Source organism: Cupressus sempervirens, chromosome 5 (genome assembly GCF_028749045.1).
Source record: "Cupressus sempervirens isolate cs-2001-9-10 chromosome 5, ASM2874904v1, whole genome shotgun sequence".
NCBI classification, from domain to species: domain Eukaryota; kingdom Viridiplantae; phylum Streptophyta; class Pinopsida; order Cupressales; family Cupressaceae; genus Cupressus; species Cupressus sempervirens.
This window is the reverse complement of record NC_143122.1, coordinates 332915866-332941025: the sequence shown is the minus strand read 5'-3', so window position 1 is coordinate 332941025 and position 25160 is coordinate 332915866. Positions and strand designations below refer to the sequence as shown.

At 33.4% G+C, this 25160-nt stretch overlaps 1 long non-coding RNA gene and 1 pseudogene across 1 annotated transcript; both read left to right on the top strand.

The window, feature by feature from the left end:
• Positions 1 to 415: 415 nt before the first annotated feature.
• The window catches only part of LOC149556050 (pentatricopeptide repeat-containing protein At3g09040, mitochondrial-like), a 48092-nt pseudogene continuing 23347 nt past the window's right edge, over positions 416 to 25160 (top strand).
• Positions 3637 to 5157, top strand: LOC149556051 (uncharacterized). Its single transcript, XR_016364621.1, has 3 exons — positions 3637 to 4174; positions 4254 to 4333; positions 4528 to 5157. It is a non-coding gene; the product is annotated as an uncharacterized LOC149556051 (long non-coding RNA).

Below are 25160 nucleotides of genomic sequence, written 5' to 3'. Positions count from 1 at the left end.
AAAATTATATTTTTCAATTCCAAAAAACATGCAAATTAATATAACTTTTGCAAACATTAGTATATGTTGAAATTTATGGATTATGCAACTAATATAGAACCTCATGATTCCATTAGTTTCTTGCCACTAATAATATCAAAATAAGCTTAGAAAAAAAAAGAAGGGGTTCAAAATAAGGAGTTGCATATCAGAAAAATGACAAATGTTTTCATCATAGTTTTTCATCTTGTCTAAATTTTCTTTTCCAAATTTAATTTGGAACAAATGTTCATTTAAAAGATGTTTGAAAATACTTTTTAAAAAAAAAAAAAAAAAAAAAATTGTTCCAATAGTAGGGCCACCAACTTCACAATTTTTTACTAAAAATGGAGCTAAGCTAGCTAGCTAAAGTAAGCCCAGCACCCATACACTAGCAGCCATATGGAGACCTCCCCCAAGAGGCACCATAGCAAATGCAAAACTTAAAAAATGGAGACAAGAAGAAAATGTTTTGGCACACCTATTCTGTTAGTAGAGACCTGGATTGCAAAGCACCTTGAAAATCTTATTTATTAAAGAAACTTTGTTCCCTTGTAATATCCTGTACAGAGGAACCCAAATCTGGAAATCTGTTCCAGCCATCTGAAAGCCAATAGTTCTCATCCTTTAAACCCAATGCCCGCTTAACCAAGCCGTCTTATGACTGCAGAAGCCCGTCACTAAAACCCCACCTCCAGACCTTCAAACCTCGCGAACACATGGAATCTCATATCGTAATGTAGGATCAAAGACTGTTAACAATGATCGAACAAACTGAAACAACATGCTATGTTGGAGAAACAGTCACCTGCTTTGTATTTTGATTCTCATAAGTTGGGTTTGAAGACAAACGACTTAACCCTGGAGAGACCGATGGAAACTTTCGTGTCTGACCCTCGAAAACCCTTTTGGGGAAGATTATCTCGTAATTCTTTCTGTGTTTGTGGCAAAAATTAAGTTTGCACGACCTGATACTAATATGGTAACGTGATATTGTTGCAAAAGATTTCAGCTGTTCCATCGAAATAGTTCTACATCCTACTAATAAATCTTATCACAAGCCACAGGAACTTTCGGTTCCCCAATTGTGCCATGTTGCATTTGCATAAAAATGACATTTCCATATACCGCCAATCTCAATCTTATGGGATTATGCAGAGAAGGTTTGTTAAAGGAATCATTACACTTTCTGCTTACTATATACAACCCACCTGTGAGCACTTCTAAGTATGTCCAGCTCTCGCAGACTTGCATTTCTAAGAATGCTCTTTCAGAGGGTAAGGAAATCCACTCCCGCACCAATGAAAGCGGATTTATGTTTGCCACAGACCAACTTTTACAGAATGGCCTTATACGCATGTATGAAAAGTGTGGAAATTTAGCAGATGCACACGAAGTGTTTGATCGAATGACTGAACGAGATGTCTTCTCGTGGAATGCAATCATTTCAGTGTACAGAAGGCATGGGTGTCCTCATGAAGCATTGACATTCTTTCATGAAATGCGAGCAAAGGGTATCCAGCCCAACCAGTTCACCTTTGCCAGCATACTCTCAGCCTGTTCGAAAATTCGAGTTCTGGAACATGGTATGTCCATTCATCAAAGCATAATTGAATGTGGATTTTTGTCAGATAATGTAGTTGCGAATGGCCTGGTAGATATGTATGCAAAATGTGGAAACATAAACAAGGCACGCGACCTGTTCGAGAAACTGTCTCAAAGAGACGTGGTCTCATGGACTGCAATGGTTGCGGGATATACACAAAATGGATTTGTTGAAAAAGGTTTTAAAACTTTCAAGCAAATGCAATTGGCAGTTGTTCAGCCGAATTCTGCAACCTTTGCAAGCATTCTCCCAGCTTGTGCTAAAATGGGAGCTTTAGAAGAGGGCATGGAAATTCATCAAAACATTGTGAAAAGGGGATTTTTGTCCACTCTTGTAATTGCAAATGCCCTGGTAGATATGTATGCAAAATGTGGAAGCACACACAAGGCGCATAAGCTGTTTGACGAAATGCCTCAAAGAGATGTGGTCTCGTGGAGTGCAATAATTGCAGGGTATGTGCAAAATAGGTTTGCTGAAAAGGCCTTGGAAAGTTTTAAACAAATGCAATTGGCAGGTGTAAATCCAAACTCCACAACCTTTGCCAGCATCCTTCCAGCCTGTGCCAAAATGAGAACTTTAGGACAGGGTATGTACATCCATCAAAGCATAATGGAAAGAGGTTATCTATCAGATGTTGTAGTTGTAAATTCCCTTGTAGATATGTACGCAAAATGTGGACAGGTACAAAAGGCAAGGCATCTGTTTGACAAAATTTCTCAAAAAAATGTGGTTTCATGGACTGCAATGATTACAGGATATGCACAAAATGGCTTTCTTGACGAGGCTTCCAGGCTTTTCAGAGACATGCCTGAAAGAAATGTGGTTTCATGGAATGCAATGATCGCAGGATACTCACAAAATGAGTTTGTTGAAAAAGCCTTACTAACTTTTAAGGAAATGCAATTGCTCGGTGTACAGCCAAACAATACTACATTTGCCAGCATCCTCCCAGTCTGTGCCAAAACAGGGGCTTTGGAACAGGGCATGGAAATCCACCGAAGCATGCTAGAAAGGGGACATTCATCAGATGTTACAATTGGAAATGCTCTGATAGACATGTATTCAAAATGTGGAAGCATACAAAAGGCATATGAACTGTTTGACAAAATGCCTGAAAAGAATGTGATCTCTTGGACTGCAATGATTGCAGGATATGCACAAAATGGATTTGTTGAAAAGGCTATGCAAGTTTTTAAACAAATGCGAGTGGCAGGTGTAAAGCCAGACTCAACAACCTTTGTCAGCATTCTTCCGGCATGTGCTAAAATGGGAGCTTTAGAACAGGGTATGGATATACATCAAAACATAATGGAAAGGGGATTATTGTTAAATGTGGTAGTTGCAAATTCCCTTGTAGATATGTATGCAAAATGTGGGAGCGTAAACAGGGCACGTGAACTATTTGAAAAAATGCCTCAAAAAAATGCAATTTCATGGAATGCAATGATTTCAGGATACGCACAAAATGGTTTATGCAAGGATACTCTTGAACTCTTCGAACTAATGCAGCACTCTGGAACATGTCCAGATTGTGTAAGCTATGTTTGTGTTTTATTAGCATGCAGCCATGCAGGTTTAGTGAATGAGGGCTGTAATTATTTCAATGGAATGAGTAACTTATATAACATTCTACCCACGATGGATCATTATGTGTGCATGGTTGACCTTTTTGGTCGTGCTGGCTATGTTGAGGAAAGTCTAAATTTTATCATCAAAATGTCAATCAATCCTGTGGTTATTGTGTGGATGTGTTTTCTTGGTTCCTGTAAAGCACATATGAACATAAGGCTAGGACTATTTACAGCAACTCTTCTCTTTGAGCTGGATCCTATGAATGCTGCAACTTACGTTATTCTGTCAAACATCTACGCAGAAGCTGGAATGTGGGGTGAAGTTCAACTGGTAAGGAGATTGATGAAAGATAGAGGAATTGAAAAGATTCCTGGATGTAGTTGGATTGAAGGTCATAAGACAGTGCGTGGTTTTTGTGTAGCATTCAGATAACACCAACTTACATTGTAGATCCATGCATGAGATTTGATATCATCTTAGGGTATGAAGGGAGCTGCGTATTTCCGGATCAAAACATGTCCTAGATGATATGGATGATAAAAAGAATGTTCATGTGCCACCATAGTGAAAGTCTAGCAATCATTTTTGGATTGTTGAACAAACCCTTGAAATACATATTAGGTTGTCCAGCATCTTGTAAGTGTATGTTGGCTACCATACTGCAGCCACAAGTTAATCTCCAAAATTGTTAGAAGCCAAATTCTTTTGAGAGATGCAAACTGGTTACATTGTTTCAATTTTTACACAAGGACAATGTTCTTGCAGTGATAATTGGTGATGTTAAAGTGAATCAATCTGTAGACATAGGCTTATAGTGTAACAAAATGCACGTTGTCTGAGCTGCAGTGATAAAGAAGGAACCATATTTGATTTCCAGATTCTAAAATGTAAATTTTTGTGCGTTTGGAGATCTAGACTGGGCTATTGACTTGATTGAAATCAGATGCATGATATGCAATATGCTATCCCTGCCTAAAGGTACTGATGAACATTTTTTTTATGCTGTTCTAAACTTTTACGATACCGTGAATGTGTCATAACATCAAACTGTTTTCAGGAAACCAACATATCTGGAATGCTGAGCAAAGTGAAAGTAATGCTGGAAGGATATCAAAGGATACTTGAAAAGCAGGAAATGTTCGAAATTATAGACAATGCTCGGAAATTAATAATATTTAATCGTGATCTATCCATTTCATTCAGCCAATCAAACTGCCAGACTTGCTTTGCATAAATTTATCTTCAAATTTATGTTATGTACAACTTGCATAATTTTTATCTGAAATATTGATCATAAAATATTTGGGCAATTTGTGATTGGTGTTGTACAGGGTTGGCAGCTGCCTTCCCAGATACCAACACGAGAGGGCACAACTTCAGAGGGCAAGCTGGCAAAACAGGATCTTGTGGCATTCCATTATAGGGATCATCGTATATGAGGACGCTGCAGGTCAAGAATGATCGAGAGGAACAGTTGGCAATTAGGGTTTTAGTTTATTTGCATGCAGTTGAGAGGTGGATGATATTACTGGACTGGCACATGGTTTTAATGACGGTAATTAAAAAAGTGAATCCCATAGAGCATATACCACCCTGCAGACATTACAGGGATTGAAGCATTTGTGCCCAAATCTGTAACCGCATTATAGAGACAAAGGGAGGAGTGAGTACCCTCAAATAAGGAACCCAAGTGACCAGGTGCAAAGAAAATTACATGGTGAGGAGTAATGGGTATGACAGCAATGAAAAGTATAGTTGGGCATCAAGTAGAAGGGAAGCTGCTGGATCACACTCCAGATGTGTCTCAGAAAGGTTCCTCACAGGAGGGAGGTCAAACACCTATGGAAATTGCCTTTTCTCCATTTATTATAAATGTTAAGATTCATCTCTGTCTTTGTGTAAAAGTTTTCCTTTTTGAACTTGTGATTTTATAAATCCCCCTCTACCTACAATTGTGGAAAGTTTGCCTGAGTTTAACTTAATTTCTAGGCAGAATGAGAGGTGTAAACTTTTCAAAAAATCATTGTTGAGCTTTAAACTAGCAATGAATCTGATATTGGAGTTAATCATTAGATTTCATAATTAGAGGCAGGTGCACAACACGGCTTCAGTCCTACATAATGAGTCAAAACACATTTTGGGGAGATCCAGCTAGTTCTGTCTGAGAAAGATGATAGGTTGTGTTACAAACATGGGAGAACTCCTTGCCCTTTTATATTTTATCTTGTGCCAGGTCATTTCTTACACTTGCTTCTTGACAATTAGTGCTCCAATCCAAGAGTGTATTGTTGTCTATCTCTAGTGCTCCAATCTGAGAGTGTGTTGTTATCTTTCTCTAAATTGAAGATGAATGATATGCTTTCTCTTTCTTGTGTGAGAGTTATTTTCTGGAAACATTTTTCCACCAGTGAAACATGGTGACATGTCACTGCATATGAACCCTCGTGTTCTGAGGACAGGTAAGTACTTGGTACAAGGGGACAGGGTGTGCCCCTGCTGCTGGAGCGTAAGGGCTGCCCTCTCTCACCCACTTTATTTTCCCTCTCTCGCCTACTTTGTTTGGCTTATATATTGACAAGTTGGAAGAATGATTAAAGAAAATGTCTAGGGGGAGTCCAACTTGCTAAGTACGTGGTGAAGTTGATTCTCAATGCGAATGATCTTATTCTAATAGCATAAACAGCCAAGGACTTTAGAGATAATTTGAGATCTTTGGAGAGTTTTTATCAAGAAGTTGGGATGCAAGTGAACACTAGCAAGACTAAAATTATGATTTTCTTTCTCAAAAAGAAACAGCAGTAAATTGACTTCCACTTTGAAGGCAAAATTTTTGAGATTGTGGAAGAATATAAATACCTGGGCATAGACTTTACCAACAAACTCTACTGCAAAACTTGTAGAACTAAGTGGATACAAGGGGGATGGAGGTCTTCCTTTTTGCTGCAAAAAAGGTGTAGACAAGCGGAACTTTGGGATTGGAAAACCAAAAAGATTATTTTTGGGTTGCTGGTCACGCTGGTCATGCTATATGGTTGTGAGGTTTGATGGAGCAGCCTATCTAACCACAAATGGAAGCAGATAGAAAGAATACAAAAATACCTTATCACTACCAACCTTAAAGTCAAATCAACAATACTATACGAGATCCTCTTGGCTGAAGGAGGGATGTTCCCAATGGAAGTTTTTTCAGTTATTCGTCTGTTAAGTATATTAAACGAGGTTAAAAATATGGACACAAAATGCTGGCCCAAGTTTGCCATTGAAGAGGGATTAGACCGAAGAAGAAAATGTGGATGAAGCAGAATGAAAAATGGTTAAATAAGTGGGATGTTGACATTCTAAAATGCCCCAACACCAATGAAGAGATAAAAAGACTTGCGCTAGAAAAATTTAACATTGCCATGTGGACAAACAAACGGGAAAGAAAAAGACCCACTATGTGAAAGGGTTCAACCCCATGTGGCGTTATGAAGTTAAAGATTACCTACAAGTGGACATGAAAGGTAAAATCAGGCTGCTAGTGGCATAGTTAAGAACAAGACCCCATCATCTATGGTGTGAGACAGGTAGATGGACAGTACCCAAGGAGGCGTGGGAAGAAATAAAGTGCTTCTTTTCCAATAAAGGGTGTGTTGAGACAGAATGGCACTTCATTTTTTAGTGTGTTATGTACTAGGATATTCGAGAACAGTTTGAGGATAATTTGAATGAGGGCCACTTGCACTAGCTCTACGGAAAGAATACTACACAAAAAAATTAGTTTTTTTATGTAAATTCATAACAGGTGGACTGACATAGAAAAGAACATGAAAGTGGTCCCATAAGCTAGTCAACCTCGTGGACATTATTAAAATACCTTCATTCATTCAAGGATGGCACGGTGTTCGGAGAATGGAGTGAGATGTTAAAGCATCTCTTAACCTTCTAGGGACATTTGTGCATTCCACTTTATTAAATTCCAATGATGAGAGGAATTTGTCTAGTGTTATGATTAGAGGTCTTCATCCACTACATTTTGTACTCGTTTTGAAATTATGCTACTCGTTGTAACCATATTTATGATATTTTTTGATATAATAGATCTCTTCCATTTGTAGATTTGACAATATAATTTGTCAAATTGAAATTTTATTTAGTATTATAATATTCTATTGATATTCAATGTTCAGGTATTTGTATTTAATATTTACAATTTTGTTATTTTACTTCTTTTATAACAAGCATTTCAACTACTACATGTATAATATATAGTATATAGTATGTAAAACACTATCCTTGTCATCCCCAAACTTAGGCCCTTTGTTCTATCATCTCAAAATTATTATCCATGTAAATCTAATATCTCTTATGGTTTGTTGTTTTCTACATTAATTTTGATTCTGCAACAAAAAATAATCTTATTTGATAAACTTATTTTTAGTTTTGCAAATATATTCTTAGTAATCTTGAGAATCTATTTGAGTATAGTTTCAATTTGCTAACAACACGTACACAAGGCTTAGTGCCTCTCTAGATCTTTGAATTTTCCATGTTAACTCTTAATAGAGGAATCATTCCTTCACTCTCTATACTTTACACCTTCATGGTTATATACCTACACTTGCAAGCATCATTATTTCCTCAACTTTTATATTCACATTCTTACCATGTGTTCCTTATATGTTAGGGGAATCATGAATTTACCATGTGTTACCTTGCTACTATTACATCCACTATAGGCATTCCATACCTACATGATTGTGTGTTGGTGCTCTTGGATGCCATATCAGGGGTCTATGCCATTCTAGTGCCTTATGCACTTACATGGGTGTTAATGACCATTGAGGGGAAAATCGGCATTTTCTATTCCCATATTGGGGATTATTACCTTCTAGATTTTGTCCCTATGTCATACATGCATCATGTTTTAAAACAAATTAAAGTAGGGGATATATCATTAGCAACATTCTTATATAAAGTTTTTAGGTACTTGTAGGTGTTATAGTGCATATGATTATGTAGTGACATTTCAAGACATAAGCTATTCATCATATGTGTTTTCTTTGTTTTGTAGGTCACTGTGGAGACTATATATTAAAAAGTGGGATTACACGCCCATATAGGATCATGTAATGTATATGAATCCCCCTTTGTAGACTTTGACATTTGAATTTTCACCTTACATGCATGTTTGCTGGGAGGAAAATGTAATTGTGAAATTATCAATAATTGTACCATTTCTCATGTAATTTAATGTCCATTTTTGAGGAAATGACTTCATAAATTTATATCAAATAATGACAAAATATCGTGTGAAGTTGAGTTCATTCCTCTATCCATTATCATCCATATACATATATTACCACACTTATATCTCACACCTTATCCTTGTATATGGTTCACTTCTTTGAATTTATGTATTCACAATACTTATCACATTTACTTATGTATGTGTCTCTATCTAATTTTTAGCCACTTAGATCTAACCATTTACGCACCTTTGGAAATTCACATAACTACAAATTGACCACAAGGTCCAAGAATTTGTGTTTCTTTCTAATAACTAAATTCAAAATTTAGTCAATTAACCTTCTTTATTGTCGTGCCCTAAGCTAGCTAAGCATGCTCTTTGAGAATATTGATGTCATACAAGTGCAGTTAAAGATATTCAATGTATCCATTCTAACACATCCATGATATACATGCTCTCTCTCGTCCTAGAGCATTGAAGGAACAACTAATATATATACATTTCAATTCAAAGGAGTAAAAATCTGTCTTGCACCATTCTAGGGCCCTTTCTTCTTGTTTTTTAATTGTTATACATGTTCCTTGGGGCTGACTAATAAGTATGAGTATGGTTGTGATAAAATGGTCATCATCTCAAGGTATTCTCAAATATTTCTACCCCACAAGTATCAAAAGAGTAAAAGAATGCAAAAATACTTAGGGTAACAAAAAGGTTAGAATTCTATTGTGTAGGGATGAATTTGATCTTGAATACTATTTTACAATGGAAAACTTCTCTAATACATGAGTATAAAATCTAAAACACTTGTCTAAAATAAGCTAACCCATTTTGTGAATATTATTGATTGATATTAAAAATCTTAATTGTTAGCACACATTCTTTGGTCATGTAATTGATTACCTCTATATTTAATTTTCTTAAACTAGGAAGTATAAGTGTCTAAGTTAATAAACTATTATTAGTTTATTTATATTGACTTATGTTTATTTATGTGTATTTGATCACGCTAACCTAGACTAATCTTAAGGGAACTTACATTTTCCATTTTAATAATAAGCATGAAAATGCAATGCTTAATCTTGTTGTCTAGTGATGAATTGCTATATATACAAGTTAAATATAAAAATGGCATTAATAATAATATAATTCAATAGTGTATTTTATCACATTAAAGTTTGAGTATCATGTTAATCTATAATTACACTCCAACATATGAGGTGTGATAAATATTTAGAGGGACACAAATATCAAAGTACCTCATTACTAAACTTATAGCTTCAAAATCCTAAAGGGATCCAAGAGATACTCGGTTAAAATTTTAGGGATTTGATATTTTCAGACAATGTAATTAAGGATAGGGTATCATTTTTTTATAACCTTATCAATGCAATTACTTCTTTAGTTTCCTTGCCAAATTGCATCTTATGATTATTAAAGCTTTTAAGATTATGCAAGAACCTAAATCAATGCAATGTATATCAATTTTAGCAACAACGTCATTCTATATGCCCCCTAAGAATTATAGATTCAAGATGGGGTTCTAATCACCTCAATATCTCAATCTTTACTACTCTCATTATATATTCCTCCTATTGAGCCTCTTTCATTTTTGCATCAAGTCCTCTCTCTATCTCATCTCTTTTTTTCTACAGCTAGAAATCTAGTCTATAGATTGGTTTTCATCCTTTAGTCTTTTGAGTAAAACTCGCACTCCATCTTTCTCCATTTCTTATATTGAAACCACTACAACACTATTTAGACATCCCTACATAATATCATTAACCATCAAAAATGACATTTAACTCAATGGAACCCTTTGTTAAAATTTCCATATATTCTTAACAAAGTCAAGCTTTTGGCATGTGAAACTTTATACTTAATAGCTTTTGAGACTTAAAAATCCCAAGTCACCAACATCTCTTTGTTTGAATGAATTGTTATTTGAGTAGGCCAATAGTACAATATTATGACATGTGTCGATATCTTGTAAATTCTATTTTTGACATATGCTCCTTTGCATTTCACATTTAAGATTATATACCCCTTTGAAAGAAAATTGTTGCCATATGACATCCACTAGACCACCAATCAAGCATTTTTTTTTTCACTACGTAGCATCTACTAGGCCATTGATCACTAATCCCTATAAGATCCATGAATATTCACATGATTAACAAAAGAGTCTATCTTGAATACTTTAAATGATTCAATTATTTTAAATATAAAATACAAAATAAAACCCATGTTATGAATACAAGATATGTAATAATGCAATCCCTTTTGAAAACCTACAACATGTTCTTGACTGATTTCTTTTAATATTGACTTGCTTTTATTTTTATAAAAGCTTTCAATTGAAATCGTAAAAGCCTTCAATACTTAGGTGGGACCAAAATTTCATTCCACTGATATGTTAACTAATCTTTAAACTTCTTCCTAGATAATACAAAGTTTCACTACTAAAATACTCTTCACCCAAAACGGGTCAATCCATATCCCTAAAATCAATCTTATACAATTCTAGGAGATGACAATGCAATGAGAAAAAAATTCAACCAAGTCAAGTTATAAGATGCATGTTTTTAACATCATAACCCCATATACTATTAGTTAAAAATAATTTAAAAATAAATAATATATTGTGATATTACTATCACGATTCAACTACGTAATGTTTCATGATTAATGGGTTGATTAAGCCAAAAACTCAAAACTTAACTCTTTGACTATGTGAACCCCCATAATCTCTCAAATAGTGTGTGATGAGCTGCACACACCAAAATAAATGATGTAGTTCATATATTTCTCTACTAATAATTGCTTAATAAGAAAATAAATGGGAGGATGTGTTAGAATCAATGAGCTAGTGTTGACATTCATTATCATTGATGTCAAAACTATCATACCAACAATCTAGCAATATCGATTGGTTGTTGGTAGTTTTAGGTATATATCTTGTTGGTTGTCAATGATGGAATAGGAGTTTTGGTTGTGGACAAGAAAATATCAAATGTATGTTTCTTATGTTCCTTGGTGCTACTAGGCAAGTGTTTTATGTTTTACTCCTACTTCACATGTATTGTTGCACTTCTATGCATTTGGCGTTCAATTGTTTTTATCGATTTTGGTGATTGTTATGGTTACAAATGTTTTTTCAAAGATTTATGACATCTAAACAATAGTGCATTTCATCAAATGATTTGGTGTATCACATACAACACACTATGTAGACTATTCTATTGGGGGTAATGGTTATCTTATGGCTTCTTCTTTTGGTCTTGGTTGTGGCATTCAAGTGGCTTCGACAAATGTGATATGAATTATAATATGCTAAGTGTGACCTATCTAGGGGTGATGTTGTAAGGTATTAGATAGAAGATTTGTATGCATTTCCTAAATTCAGGGTTGGTGCTTTGAAATTAAATGTAATTTAGCATCACATGTTTGGCGTGAGGTCGCTATATCTATACTTGGATACCAATATAAATAAAGAAAAACTCTTTGCATCCAAAGTAGTGTAAGTGTGTATGTAAGTGGTAAGAAGTACAATGGTTGCATACTCTATGCAAACTTGTAGTGGTGGTATATGTGTTCCTATGTTCCTAGGTATATGTGTTCCAATAGTAATATATCAGACAACAAATGTAGAGAAAACCACATCTTTTAGATCTACTAGTGGTGGAGGTAGCATAGCTTTATCGAAGAGTTGTTCATGCATATTAAGATGCAATTCAATCAGTTCATGTTCTTGTTGTATCTATTTTGATATCCATTTTGTGTAAGGGTAGTTAGCCCAAGTGACATTGAACCTTTTGGCAATGAATTGTTATACAAGGAGAAAAATTGGTAGTGGATCTCTTACAAAAATCACCTTAACCTATGTCACCCTAATAGGTGTTTCATTTCATAAGAATTATCTTCTCTGTGGTTTTCTACAGTTTGGGTTTTCCATGTAAATCTTTGTGATCCTGTGATTTTCACATTTACATTTTCTATGCATTTTTAACATGTGCTTGAGTGATAGACCATAAGATGGTATTGTTTTTGTTTATAAGTTTATAGACAATAATCGAAATGAATGCAAAGTTCTTTTGGAAAGAGCAACAAACATTGTTTCTACAGTCAAGTCTTGAATAGTGGTAAACACTCTTGAATAACAAGTAAACATTCAAAATATTGCCATAAGAAGCTTCCTTCTGCAAATGTATGGAAAAGATAATGGATCAGTAGTTGCTGGCAACAAGCTCAAATTGGGCAAGAATCCAATGCAAAGAGACTTATTAGTAATTACCAAATCAATTCAAAAATAATCAATTAATATTTTGCCTAAAAAAATTAAATTTAAATTTCAACTGTAATTCCATTTTTAGCTTTGTAGAACCAAATAGAGAATAGGAGTACGTATTCCTATTTTCTATTCAAGAATAACAAACCTAGTATAAGAAATCCCTATTCCTCTATTCCTATTCTGCAGCCAAATAGGCCCTAAATGGTTTTAGATCACTAGTAAATAGTTTTCCAAACATAGTAAAGTAACCCAAAAAATAGTTTAAGATTGCATTTTGCCAAACCATTTTGTTAGTGCGCGCTACCTAAGCATTACTTTCCCCACTACATTGGCAACACACTTAGCACTCAACCGCACTCGACACTCAAAGCACCAAGTCCACTGACTTGTTATGGGTTGTCATAAACATCCATATATGCCTTCGCAGCCCTTACAATAGGATGATAAATCAGGAGTGGGGGATTATGTTCCAATCATCGCAAGGGATTATGTTCCAATGGCTATCCAAATGCCCATTCTAGCTTGTTGCATGTCCATGGCTGAGCCTCAATAGCTCTTATGTCAGAGCTTTTTTCTCTACATTAGTATTATTACATCTTTGGAAGGCAGTGCTCCTTAAATGCAACTATCATTGCAAGCAATTCTCAAAAGAACGTGGATTTGAAACTTATAATATTATTGTCACTATATTTTAAAACCCAGGGTCAACACCTTTCAATATAATAGAAAAGGGGACAGGCTAATCTCCAGACAAAATGCACTAAAGACAAACAAAGTCAAAAAAAAAATCTAGATTCACGAAAACGTAGTGATTTTTTTGCAATTTTTTTTTTTGTTTTCGACTACAAACTATGCAGATCATGAAGATCAAATGTTGAAATTTTTAGAAAAAATCCAAGATGTTTTCATTTTTTTGAAAATTGGTCAACTGTACAGTTTGTCTAGAGGATAGTCGCGTCCATAGAAAAGGCTTGATAAACTTTGTCTCTCTATCTTAGTATGCAAAAACTGTCAAGCGTGGTTTGAGCTTTCATTGTCCATTTGGTGGAATAGTTCTTTTTAAACGTTGTTTAAGAGATTACGGTCTCTCATATTAAATTTGTTAATGATAGTTTGATCATATAATACTTTTCTTATGTTTTTCAAAAAAAAAATTATTTAAAACATTACAAATTATTTAAGAAATTATTTTAAATATAAATGGTTTATCAATATAATTAAAAATACATATATTCAACATAGTAATAAATATAGATACAAAGTTTATGATTTCATTTTTTTTATTTAAAAAGATTGTAAATCAATAATAATATAATATATTAAATTTTACTTTTATAAAATGTAGATTAATTGAATAATATTTTGTGAAGCAATTAACAAAAAATATAGTTTATTAGAAGTTATCTCAGATTTATATGTATTAGGAATATTTCATCATTTATTTGTAAGAGTGTGAATTTGAGTTTTTATAATATGATTTTGTCATGAAAACAAAGATTGAAGTATTGAAGAAACAGACAAAACACATGGAAAAAATCAACCACAAACTAACAAATATTTTACTAATGAGAGATACAAAGACAAATTTGGTTTTTAATTAAGAATCAATTAGGATTTGAAGAGCCTTGAACCCCTTAACAAATAGATTTTAGAGGGATAAGCAGCAAGTTTTCTACCATGCTTCGTTAATTTGAAATATATGTTTAAAAAATAATTCCATAATTTTATTAGGTTTTAAGATGAATCGTAAAACTAACTAGAGATAACCTACAAGATCTTCTCAATAGAAGAACCTATCCTTGCCTATAATACTACTCTTCACCTCAATACAGAAGAATTACAACTTAATAGGGACAAGTGAGGAAGAGAAAGTTAGGCAAGAAGAACACACACAAAATAATCGCACCTTGAAGGATTAAAAAATGAGAGTAGAGCATATAGAACATTTAACCTTTCCCAATTCGCACATCTCCTTCTCCATAGGGGATGCCACAACCTATGTACAAACTATGAGATGAAATGAATCAAATCAAGATAATGAACACAAGAATAATCCCCAACAAAAAAGGTGAAAAGTTCACCTTCAAAGGATCCTTTTGAGGAAGAGTTAAGAAAAAAACTAAACATAACCCATAAAAGTAGAGAGGAAAGAAGGCATCAAGCTCTAGTAGAGGGAAGTATGACCCCAAAACCAAAAGGTTCCCCTTAGTAAAAGTAAAATGAAGAAAAAAAGAGCCCTTGATTTTTTTAGAAACCAACTAACAATTGTACCAGACATAGACACTAAGAGGTGCCTCAAAAGAAAATGGAACTAGAATAACAAAGCTACCAAAAGAGGAATCCACAAAAGAAGCCCCCAACCACAAAAATGTGGATAAGATACACACCTAGGTCCACCCTCTTTGAAATATCCCTTGCATATCCAAGAGACTCCCCTTGCTAGCCATCAACCAAAAATAAAGTCAACAATAGAACCAAAGGAACTCTGGCAAGTGACCCTCAACATCACCATGTATGGTAACAAAAATACCACGCATAGACCTTGCAACAAAAATACCCCAAATAGAGGAAGGGAACAAGAAACCCATTCACCAAAATTAGAAACCTCATCCTTAAGATGAATCATGTTTGTAGGAAGAAGAAAATCTTTCAAGATTGCTTCATGCAAAATAACAATACCAATGAAGTCAAGGAAATAAATCCAAAAAAATTATAGAGCCAAGGTCAAAGACCAAATCTCGCACATGTAAACCAAGAAAAAAAAGAAAAATATTACAAAAAATAAAGCCCTTAAATCACATAATCCAAGTTGGAGTCCATCAATACTAGCATATGATCAGTGAAGTTGGAGGGTGCAGAGAGAAGGAATAGAGAATCCCATCCCTTAACACATGATCTTGGTGTCTAGACTAATTGATGATTCGTTGACCAAATAAAAGATGTACAAAACCAAGAAAGCCTCTCTATATAAATGCAAAGAAAACCCTCACACCCCAAATGACCACAAAAAAATCATTTATTATCATCCTCATGTGATTCAACTTTCACCTTTGTGCTGCCAAAAACCTTGACAACTCCTTGACTTTGGCTCTGTACCACTAGCTCTAACTATTAGCTTCAATTAAAATATTGTTGTTTTTTTATATTTTTATAGTTTTAACCAAGGATGTAGGGGCACATGCAAGAAGCCCAACCATTTCTCCGAGGATCTTTTGAAGGCCAATCAAGCTCCATCATTAACATTATAGAGACTAACTTGTGAGGTTCGAACCTTGTTTGTATGCAGTATAGGCAAGAAGCCCCACCATTTCATCAAAGGGTCATCCACTATAATTTTAATGGTTTGAGCCAAGGATGTAGGCACTATATGTAGGAAGAGCCGCCATTTCTCCTGTTGTGATGTGGAGCCTAATTAGACTCAGAGGTTTATTCGACATAGTTTTCTCCCCATATTTTTTCTATGGGGGTTTGGGGGCAACACCCCCAAGACGGGGTCAAGGGGCAACACCCCTGTTGAGGGACAATGCCCTTGTGGGGGTTTTTAGGAGTAGTGCCTCAGAAGCCAAAATTGACCCTATATTGTAAAAGGCATTGACTGTTATTTTCCTATTGGATGACTTATTCTAGCCCTAATTTTGTAAGCGGTAAAAAGCTTGTATAAAAAGGGTTAGGGTTAGGGATTTCACAATGTAATGGTGATATTGTAGCTTCTTGTGGCGATATCGAGCTATAAAGGATTGTGGATTGTAATCACTAGATAATAATAATATTGGACTTGTTGTTGGTGGACATATCTTGTAACACCCCACCAAGGGATCCAAAAGAATTAACCTAAAGTTTTACTAAGTTTGCCAAACTTTTTTTTTTTTTTAAAGAATAACATACACATCAAACATAAAGTAGCAAAAGCAATAACATACAATCATCTATAAGCATACATAACAAGTTACATTCCTTAATGATCCCACAACATTGAATCACATTTAAAGTTAATTAATACTAAGTCTAACAAATACCACATCCATATGAAAGAATAATTAAATGTCTAATGTCCATTTAAATAATATATATTTGTTATGAATGCCACCTGGCAATAAAATTTAGAATGCTCAATCATCCACTATACATGTCACAGGGTATGAAAGGCTAAAAGAATATACATTTAAAAAATAGAATTACATTATCCTTCTCGGATCCATGATAAAAAGTACAATACAATAAAAGAAACCATCCATCATAAAAGATATAAACATCCATCATAAGATATAACCATCCATCACAATGATACAAAGATAGAATGAAAGGAAATGCAGACAAGGAAACTCCAACCACAGTATCAATGGATGGATCTCAATGGTAAGAGTAAAAATCACTACAACCTGACCACCTGGTAACCCAAAAAGGCCCACTCCCACCATGCTAAGGAGATAATATCAAGTCCCAAACAAGATATCAATCCAAACATCAAAAGTACTCTCTAAGTCCAGGAAATCCTAAAAGTAATCTAACTCAAAGGTTCCAAGATAAATCAACATCTATACACAGAGGCACACAAAGACATGTAGGGAATCTACTATGTAAGCAGGCAAGTGTCATCACATGAATCATGCTAGAGTTACCCTAGCAATCTCTCAGGACTCTAGCCCCCTAGTGATCCCTATGCAGCCACTAGTATCCTTTCATACTAACAAGGCATACTATGAACGCAAGGTCACAACCAAGCATTCTCTCTACTCCCATCCTAGTCTGTACTAGCACTCGAGGCATGGGTGAGAACATACAAAGACTCTTATTAGGTTCATTTTATTCCCATTTAGTGTAGTGTTTTCACTTATTAAATAACTTACAATGGGTTACCCTGGGAACCACTTAGGGCCCTGGCCTCCATTGCAAGCCACTTCCCGACATTACGTATAGATAAACTACCCTGGGCTCATAAAAGCACAAATCAAATAATCATATAAAATCACCTCAGTCCTATACAAGTGACTGGAAAGCATCAAAAGATAATTCACAATAACACATCAGTTCTCTACAAGAAACTAGAAAGCATCCCAAAAATATCGATCGAAGACTCAAAATGGTTAAGTCAAATATGTCATAACATGACATCACCAAGAACAAATCATACCAAACACCTCAGTCCTATAAAAGTGACTGAAAAGCAACCAAATATAATTGAACGAAGACTCCAAAATGGTGAAGTCAAGTAGGTCATAACATTCACCTCAACTTCACACAAGAACACTGGAAAGCAATAACAATCAATAGATCAACACACATCATAGAGCATACCAGATACATTACCATGGTTGAGTATAAAAGATCAAAACCAAATCATCATAACATCACAAACGTAAAACTCCCAAGCCTCTGGTAACATCCTAAGACTGGTCAACACTTTACTCAACCCAAACACCAAAACATAGATAACATACAGATAACATAATGTGGGTTTCATAGTTTGGTTTGATTTAGAAAACATACTGTTGAGTTAGATGTAAGGTTTTCAATTTTCGTTCAATGTAAGTTTTCGAGTTTAACAGATTACGTCATAATCCTTATAGTTTAACCCATTTATTATATTTGGATTAAAAAGCACAATTACTCTTATCTTTAATGTTCCTAATTAAATATCATCAATGATAAAATATTTATCTCCAGAAAATTATTTTAATAATATTTGACCCTTAATAAAACCACTACCATTTTATCACTAATCAAAATTATAAAAAATATATATATATATATTTTTTATTTTATTTTTAAAGAAATAACTTTAAATGATATTAATTAATACGTTATTATTAACTATTATCTTATTCAAACTAAAATTAATTTAATTAAATTAAAAATTATTTATAACTAATTAAAATTAAACTATATTAAAATCCATTAATTATTTTATTATATTGAATAATTATTATTAAATAAAATTTATTAATAAAATCTATAATTAATTACATTTAAAATTACTAATATTTAATAACAAAAACTTTTAATAAAAATTATTAATTAAAAACTAAAACTATTAATAAGCAATTTTTTTAAACATAATATATAAAAGAAGAAAACAAAAAATAACATACCCTGCAATTGTCAAATCGTCGACCTGCGAAAACGGCAGCCTTGCTGTCGTGGACAGCATGTGTACTTGCTACCACGGCAACAGGCTTATAAAGGTTATCGCAACCTCCACTGTCGAGCAGGTAAGTCAAGGGGTGGGGATGTCATGGCCCCACCTTCCCACTTAATATTATTTTATTTTATTTTATTATATATATATATATATATATTTATTTATTTATTTTTTTTTTTTTTTTTTTTTTTTTAAATTTGTTACTAAACAAATTAATGAAACCCCCCCTCTGTAAATAGTTTAAAATTTATTTATTTATAACAGAATTATGACCAAACTCTGATAGGGAAAATTCAACGAACCAATCGACTTTTCAATATAAATTTTCCATATCATTTCAAACCCTTCCCGAATAAAATTGAGACTCTAATCTATAGAACAAAATTTGTTTTACTATATTTTAAACCTGCACGTATACAGAAGATATTGATATGCATTCAGTAATTTACAATATTGAAATATTCACAAGTTCATCACAGAGAAATTCAGATTTACAATCCACAATCACAAAGAAGACAGGAAAGGAAAAAGGAAAATAAATTGAGTGAATAATCATGAGCATCTACCTGGACTCTGATGCTAATCGCTACGACCAAGAAGATTGCAAAAGAAATTTCTCCTCTCAAAACCTTCTCTTCTTTGAAAATATTTCCTCTTCTCAAAATTTGCGATTCCTCGAAAATGAACCCTTAATTGGTGATAAGGAGTTCTCTCCTAAAACCCTTAATTGGTGATAAGGAGTTATCTCCTAAAATCGGAGCACTAATTGTGCGTTCACCTGAGAGGACTCCTTGCTCACCAAACTTTAACTCTTATTAACTTTTCTTTATCTTTTCTTTATCCTTTCCATGCACGTTTATTGAATTATAAAATAACTTTATTTAATTTTCACTTGACTTCTCATTTTCAATTAATTTATTAAATTTTAATCTCATGCACACATTATGCAATTTTTAAAATTTTAATAAACTAAAATATATATTTTTGCTTTAATTAATTTTTGAAATGTTAATTAATAAAATATTTATTAACTTAAATAATAATAATATTTAGCATTTATTTAAAAATGAACTCTAAATATATTACTATTAAATTAAATAAATATTATCACATTCTAAATTAAACTTATAACTTTTATCTTTAAATTTTTAATTCTTTTTATTTAATTAATTTGGAAATTAATTAATTATAATTAAATATTAAAAATACCATAATAATTTTCTATCAAATTAAATCATTAATTTAATATTTTAATTTGACTTAATTAATAGAAAAATCACCAAAGACTCATAAAACAAAATATGAAAACCCATTATAGAAAAACACATACAAGATCAAACTAAAGGGTTATAATCATGAATTAACATCATTCAATGCATTTGGAAGGTAAACAACTCGGATACTTGTCCTAATTTTCTAAGACAAATGGCTTTAAAGGTTAGGATTTGGACTTAATAATTTTCTCCCCTCTCTTACCATTCAAATAATGAGATAGGGTACACTCATCCTGGCAATTAAGGGAAGTTGATACCCAGTGCCTGCAATCTGCATAAAATTCACGCATGTACAAACACAATATTCTAAGCTAAATAGACAATGGTAGGAAGTGGTGCATCGTGTAGATCTCAACTAGTAGGTGACTACGACTCCCTTCCTTAACCACATCAGAAATGCCATACATAAAGAAAACATACACGCACACCATACACAAGCAGTATGGGGTAAGTATCCATAAGAAGACACATAATAATCCATCTAACTAATCATCATCAATTACTAAAATCACTGAATAATCATCATGCATATATAAAATTTAGAGTACCAAGTAATCTCATCATATAATCAACTGAATGTAAAACAATATCTGATAATGTCAAAACAATACTACTAATAATCAAGCATAAAACTGGCCTAAAAGAGTTTGGCAATGATAACAGAAATACAAACTAGGGGCAGGCACTACATCCACCCCCCTAGACTTAGGCTTACTCCTAGAAGCCTACAAGAAAGGTAAAACTAAAGAACTCACTATGCAGGTCCCATTGGACCCTTTCCCCCTGTAGGAGGATATGACTCCACTAAGAACATTCTCTAGGATCTACCCATGTCTCCAACTGTAGGTTCTGAAGCTGCAGGTCTCTAGCCTGAGAATTGTGATTTCCCTTAAGGGAAATGCGACGAATTTTGTCTACGTTATTCGCATGAGAAACATTCTCCGTCGAAACTACTCTACACTCTAGGTGCACTAGACTACTGAAAACTACCCCCACTAGGATAAGACTGAATACTCTGAGATGGCTAGTCATACTAGTTGTGCTTATTACGCTAGGCGTTGCGATAGTTCTTAGAGATAGAACCACCATCATCACCCTGGGTTGGAGGATAAGATCCTCCCTACTATTGATTACCTCCAAAAGGAGATTTCTTATTACCACCTGCTCCCTGATTACCCTTGGATCTCAATGTTGAAGGTGCTCCTACAAAACCCCCATGTCTTAGGTTAACACTCTGCTCTAGAAGAATGGCTCGATGTACTGCATCTTTGAGGGTTTTAGGTTCAAACACCTTAACAACCCCAACTAGAAAATTGTTCAAGCCTCTAATGAAATGTTGTGCCAACTGTATTAGGTTGTCACTAATTCTCGAAAAGGGCATGAGCTCAGAACTTGTGCTTATACTCTACTATGGTCATAGTGAACTATCTCAAGTTGTGGAACTCATCTGCTCTATGATGCTTCCATTCCTCTAGTAGGAATCGCTCACAAAAGTTTTCCAAGAATATCTCTCATGTGACACTGTTCATGTCTATGCCTAGCTTCTTCTCTTCGATAGTCCACCAAGTGCCTCCAAAGAGTTCCAGGTTGGTAATAGCAAACCTTGCTTTGACATTACTATCAAAGTCCTGAATAGAAAAAACCCTATAAAGAGCAATAAGCCATTGCTCGACTACATAACCTGAACCATGCACGTTAAAGGGTTTGACCTTGGACCTCTGAAGGTCCTTCATCTGAGTAGATACAATGGATCTCTATCGATCCCTTCGAGGGCTCCTAGACCTAGGTCTATGCTCATGTCCTCCGTGATATGCTCCATCCTGATTTTGAATAGGAGGTAGACGATCAATGATGGTTTTCATCATTTGCCTAAGATCAACCTCCTCAGAGTCAGCCTACTGCTCTCTATGGTTCTCCTCCTGATGCTCACTAAGTTGCTCTTCCCTATTCCCTTCCTGGAGAGGGCCTTCATGGATAGATTCATGAATATTGATGGCTCTGCCTCGTCCACGGCCTAGACTACGAACTCTAATTGAAGATCTTATCCCAGATACCATCCTACAATAATATCCAAGATAAAAGATGCTATAATAACCATATAACATACTAGTATAAAGCATATATAAAAGACACATGTTTTGAAAGCAGAACAAGTTTCAATTTTGAGTTTTGCCTATATTTAGGTTTACATATGTTTTAGTTTTGAAGTCAAAAAGTTCAAGTTTGAAAATATACAACTAAAAGTTTAAGTTCTATTTTAGTTCAACTAGTTCAAGTTTTAGCTTGAAAAAGATATACATAACAGTTTAAAGTTTCATTTTTGTTCAACTAGTTAACAACTAGTGGCATTCCAATATACCCAGAGCTCCCAATGTGGAAACTCAGGCTCTGATACCAGATGTAATGCCCCGCCAAGGGATCCAAAAGAATTAACCTAAAGTTTTACTAAGTTTACCAAACTATTTTTTTTTTAAACAAGAAAGAATAACATACACATCAAACATAAAGTAGCGGAAGCAATAACATACAATCATCTATAAGCATACATAACAAGTCACATTCCTTAAGGATCCCACGACGTTGAATCACATTTAAATTTAATTAATACTAAGTCTAACAAATACCACATCCATATGAAAGAATAATTACAAGTCTAATGTTCATTTAAATAATATACATTTGTTCTGAATGTCACTTGGCAATAAAATTTGGAATGCTCAAGCATCCATTGTACATGTTACAGGGTATGAAAGCCTAAAAGAATATACATTTAAAAAAATAGAATTACATTATCCTTCTCGGATCCATGATACAAAGTAAAATACAATAAAAGAAACCATCCATCATAAAAGACATAAACATCCATCATAAGATATAACCATCCATCATAATGATACAAAGATAGAATGAAAGGAAATGTAGACAAGGAAACTCTAGCCACGGTATCAACGGACGGATCTCAATGGTAAGAGTAAAAAGCACTACCACTCGATCACATGGTAACCCAAACAGGCCCACTCCCACTGTGCTAAGCAGATAGTCTCAAGTCCTAAACAGGATATCAATCCAAACATCAAAAGTACTCTCTAAATCTTGGAAATTCTAAAAATAATCTAACTCAAAGGTTCCAAGATAAATCGACATCTATACCGAAAGGCACACAAAGACACGTAGGGAATCTACTATGTAAGCAGGCAAGTGTCATCGCATGAATCACGCTAGAGTTACCCTAGCAATCTCTTAGGACCCTGGCCCCCTAGTTATCCCTATGCGGCCACTAGCATCCTCTCGTATTGACAAGGCATACTATGGATGCAAGGTCACAACCAAGCATTCTCTCTACTCCCATCCTAGTCTATACTAGCACTAAAGGCATGGGAAAGAACATACAAAGACTCCTAATAGGTTCATTTTATTCCCATTTAGTGTAGTGTTTTTACTTATTAAACAACTTAAAATGGGTTACCCTGGGAACCAATTAAGGCCCTGGCCTCCATTGTAAGCCACTTCCCAACATTACATATAGATAAACTACCCTAGGCTCATAAAAAAACAAATCAAATAATCATATAAAATCACCTCAGTCCTATACAAGTGACTGGAAAGCATCAAAAGATAATTCATAATAACACATCAGTTCTCTACGAGCAACTAGAAAGCATCCAAAAAATATTGATCGAAGACTCAAAATGGTTATGTCAAATATGTCATAAAATGACATCACCAAGAACAAATCATACCAAACACCTCAATCCTATAAAAGTGACTGGAAAGTAATAACAATCAATAGATCAACACACATCATAAAGCATACCAAATACATTACCATGGTTGAGTATAAAAGATCGAAACCAAATCATCATAACATCACAAATGCAGAACTCCCAAGCCTCTGGTAACATCCTAAGACTGGTCAACACTCTAGTCAACCCAAACCCCAAAACATAGACAACATACAGATAACATAATGTAGGTTTCATAGTTTGGTTTGATTTAGAAAACATACTATTGAGTTAAATGTAAGGTTTTCAATTTTCGTTCAATGTAAGTTTTCGAGTTTAAAAGATTACGTCATAATCCCTATAGTTTAACCCATTTCTTATATTTGAAATAAAAAGCACAATTACTCTTATCTTTAACGTTCCTCATTAAATATCATCAATGATAAAATATTTATCTCCAGAAAATTATTTTAATAATATTTGACCCTTAATAAAACCACTACCATTTTATCACTAATCAAAATTATAAAATAATTATATATATATATATATATATATATATGTATACATACATACATATATATATATATATATATATGTATGTATACATATATATATATATATATATATGTATGTATACATATATATATATATATATATATATATATGTATGTATGTATGTATACATACATATATATATGTATGTATAGATATATACATATATATATGTATGTGTATGTATGTATACATACATATATATATGTATGTATAGATATATACATATATATATATATGTATGTATAGATATATACATATATATATGTATGTATACACACACACATATATATATATATATATATATATATATATATATATATATATATATATATATATATATATATATATATATATATATATGTGTGTGTGTGTATACATACATATATATATGTATATATCTATACATACATACATATATATGTATATATCTATACATACATATATATATGTATGTATACATACATACATATATATATATATATATATATATATATATGTATATATGTATGTATACATATATATATATATATCTATATGTATATGTATACAGACATATATATATATATATATGTATACATACATATATATATGTATACATACATATATATATATATATGTATACATACATATATATATATATATATATATATATAATTATTTTATAATTTTGATTAGTGATAAAATGGTAGTGGTTTTATTAAGGGTCAAATATTATTAAAATAATTTTCTGGAGATAAATATTTTATCATTGAT